This window comes from Mercenaria mercenaria, chromosome 17 (assembly GCF_021730395.1).
Source record: "Mercenaria mercenaria strain notata chromosome 17, MADL_Memer_1, whole genome shotgun sequence".
Lineage (NCBI taxonomy): Eukaryota > Metazoa > Mollusca > Bivalvia > Venerida > Veneridae > Mercenaria > Mercenaria mercenaria.
Window position 1 is genome coordinate 11,294,429 of NC_069377.1, and position 4,616 is coordinate 11,299,044.

Below are 4,616 nucleotides of genomic sequence, written 5' to 3' on the forward strand. Positions count from 1 at the left end.
CCATCATTTTTACAAACACAGATTTTTTTAACACATATCAATTTCGTTTAAAAATACTCAGTCAAGTTGTGTATATTTTCCCTATTAATTATCCATTATTGTACTGATGTAACAACATAATGTATACGTGACTTACACTGTCGATATCAGATGTTCTTCATGCCAGGGACTTCTTAATATAAACAACGCCAAAAAAAAGAAAACCCGCAAAAAAGTTAACTGTCGCGTTCTTCTTTTTTTTTATCTTTTTTTTGGTGAAAATGTATTTTAAGAGTAACGAAAAAAAACTATGTGCGGGAGAAAAGTGTGATGTATTTACCTTTCTTCAGCGATTGTATTAATGTGTACAATGTCTTATTATTTCATTTAGTAGGCAAAATACTCCACAATTTTTATTAAACAACCTTGAAAAAAAAATACACGTCATTTTCTTATTTCGCTGTGTACTGATTTACCTATAGTTGATATGTTAACACTGTCAATGTAAAGTCTACCGGACACTTAAATAATGACTATTGGTCCAAAACTGTGGAATGAACTGCCGAAGTGGATCACTTGATACATTCAAAAAGCTCTTAAGACACTGTAAGACTTCATGACATTGTTTTAATTTTTTTTGATAATTGTTTTATATGCGATAACAGCAGGCGTGAGTTTTTAAATTTTTGAGAGTTTTTACATGTATGTCATCAATTATATTTTTGTGGTTTGTTAAATAATGTAAACAAATCGAATATATTTTTGCAAGTGAATTATTATTTTTTTGTAATAGTTTTTCATAACAGGGATATAGTGATTTAATTTGTTTTGTTTTGTTCTAGAAACATATATCAGACATTAAGTAAGACTGTTTTGCTAAGTGTACTACTATAGTACCACATTAATGTTACAATATGTGACAAGCTGTTTATTACGTAAAAACAAGACAGTCACTGTCATGTCGTGTTCCTAGACGATTTCGCTTGCTCAAAAATAAATCACCGAACAAGACCCTTTTCAGTAAAAATTAATCAAGCTCATAGAGAGACAAACATGTTTATTCTATAAATATAATATTATGTCGGACGTTTCGATATTACCTGTCATGTTGAACATAATATACTGGCTGACCTTTCACCAATTCAATCGTAGGAAAACAAGAGCACCGCCCGTGGGTGTCATCGCTCGTCTGCAAGTGCTGGACAATATGTAAGAAAAGAGTTATTGTTCAGATTTTTTAAGTACAAAAAGGACCATAATTCTGACAAAATGCAGGTTAGAGTTATGGTTCTTGGTCTACTTACTCATCTAATGATGATGAACAAGTGTGCAAAGCTTCAAAGTTGTAGCTCTTAATTTTTTTTCGGAAAAAGCGGACCTAAACAAAAATTTAACCACGAAACTCAAATTTTCCAAGTACAAAATGGTCCATAATTCGACATATACATATCAGAGTTATGGTTTTTGGCCTACATAGTCCGGCTAATGATGAAAAGTGTGCAAAGCTTCAAAGCTGTAGGAAAAGGTGGACCTAAACAAATATTTAAACCAACGCCGACGGCGACGCGCCGGCGATCACTTTTAATTTGTAAGTTCAAAATTTTACGCCAACCTTTGCGCAAAGTCGCTTGAAAGTAACTATTTTTTCCGATGTGCAATTACAATAGCTTTATTAGGATCGTTTCTGGAACAGTTTCACTTCTTGAAATCGTGGCATATACAGTCGGAGATTGGTGGGCACAGACATATCCATTGGTCGTATATCCGATTATAGCAAATTACTAACTTCCTGGTATCATTTCTTTTACTAAGTTTGTCTTATAATAATTCTTTTCTCCACCCTTGTTACTAATGCCTTGTACGGACATGTCTTGTTAATATGAACGTACCTTCCTCACCCCATCCCCACGCCCTCTCCTCCGTTATAAACAACATTAATCACATAAGATCTGGAGTATTTGAGGTAGACTACTGAAAATACTTGTCATTCAGAGCGTACGTTACAAATGTGTTTGACTTACCAATTTCAAATTTCGCTTGGTTTACGATTATAAGAAATGGCTGGAAACAGTCATTTCCCCGCAGCACAGCGTAAATGAATATTTTATAAACACAACGAATTTTGTTCTGTCTGTTAGAAGATATAACCAGCGCAAAAACAGGAAAAATACTCGGACATTGGAGTCAATTGGTTGAAATCTGAAGTCGATGGATATAAAGTGACTTTAAACGTCGCTATGTACATGTACATGTACTAGTATCCATAATTGTCGCTAATTTTGCCTATCTACTTGAGGCAAGTATTAAGATGGAAACTGGATTTAAAAGAAAAAGGTGTAGTTTAAGTACAAGCGATGCGACTGAAGAAAACAGAAGAAAGCTGAAATCATGTTTCTGGTCTTAAGGGACCATGGCATACATCCAATGTCTAGGCATAGGCCGATGCTAGGGGGCGCGAGGGGTGTTGCATTTTCCGATACATGTACCTCTCATGAACGGACTCAATCAAACCAAGTCTATCATTATTTTTTTGGTTGTGGGTTTTGCTACCACATGATCTTCTAGATTTTATTAAATGATTTGATATTTTTGAAAGTACCTGATGTAGTATACAAATATTTCGACACCCCATTCCTAGTGGTATCCAACGCCAAAATGGTACCAGAGAAAGAAACCAGTTCCTCTTTTATTACTAAGCATCAAGTGAGAGAGCTGCTGGTACAGTCATTCGCGTCTTAAGTATGACATGGCCATGGAACGCATCCACGACCTTCCACATTCAAAGGTTTGCTTTTTATCATAAACTAACGTTACGGTGTAGTAATGTTAGTTTGGCCACGTTTACACAACTGGCATAAATGTTTTGGTAAGATAGAAGTTGTGAAAATGGTCTTGCTATAAAATCACTATGATAATTTGTAGCAAAATGTTCTTGAAGGGTATAAATTACGAGACAGCGAAGCGTCTGATTAAGGGCAAGCATTCTTCAGCACTTTTTAAGAAATATTAAGTTCAGCTTTTTACTGTAAAAGCACATATTTTCGCTTGGTCAAAATTTCGCGAATTTAAAATTTTGAGTATGTTCGCGAGGTTTAATATTCGCGAAATTGTAAAAAATGTACCCTACTCGAATTTAAATTATACTAATGGTGAATATTTATGCGAGGATTATTTTTCGCGAGATGTAAGACCTAGCGAATATATAGCGAAAATTAAACCCTCGCGAAAATATCTGCTTTTACAATACTTATTTTGTTACTTCTCAGTGCTCAGATATATTGTATCTTTCGTACCGCTTCTTATTTATTTGGTAATTTCTCAGTGCCACCTTTCACTCAATTTATAATGTGTTAGTGTTCAGGTATACCTTTTTTTATACCATCTGTCACTTATTTTATAATTTGTCAGTGTTCGGTTATACCTTTTTTATACCATCTTTCACTTATTTTACAATTTGTCAGTGTCCGGTTATACCTTTTTATACCATCTTTCACTTATTTTATAATTTGTCAGTGTTCAGATATACAATTTTACCAGATAATCAGTGTTCACATTTTATACAACCTGTCACTCTTTTTACAAATCTCAAGTGTTCAGATTTGTCAGTTTTCGGTTATACCTTTTTATACCATCTTTTACTTATTTTATAATTTGTCAGCGTTCAGATATACGTTTTACAACACATGTCACTTATTTTATATTTTGTCAGGGTTATGATATACATTTCATAACACCTGCACATGTCACTTATTTTACAATTTGTCAGTGTTCAGATATACATTTCATAACACCTGCACATGCCACTTATTTTATATTTTGTCAGCGTTCAGATATACGTTTTACAACACATGTCACTTATTTTATATTTTGTCAGGGTTATGATATACATTTCATAACACCTGCACATGTCACTTATTTAACAATTTGTCAGTGTTCAGATATACATTTCATAACATCTGCACATGTCACTTATTTTATAATTTGTCAGCGTTCAGATATACGTTTAACAACACATGTCACTTATTTTATATTTTGTCAGCGTTCAGATATACGTTTTACAACACATGCCACTTATTTTATAATTTGTCAGGGTTCAGATATACGTTTTACAACACATGTCACTTATTTTATATTTTGTCAGCGTTCAGATATACGTTTTACAACACATGCCACTTATCTTATAATTTTTCAGGGTTCAGATATACGTTTTACAACACATGTCACTTATTTTATAAATTGTCAGCGTTCAGATATACGTTTTACAACACATGTCACTTATTTTATAATTTGTCAGCGTTCAGATATACGTTTTACAACACACGTCACTTATTTTATATTTTGTCAGCGTTCAGATTCTCAGTGTTCAGATATACTGACTGATGACATTTGACTGATTTTATCATTTTTAAGTGTGAAGAGATACATTTTATACCACTTTTTTTGTTGCAATGTGACGGTGTTCTGATGAACATTCTGTTACTAATGTTTCCATTTTTCTTTTCACTTACTTTGTAATTTCATATTCAGATATACATTGTATAAAAGAAGATATTCGATTATTTCTTTATCTGCAACCGTTGTAAAATAAGGTTATAAAACACAACATATATCGAGTTTGATTACAGTTAAAGTCAGCA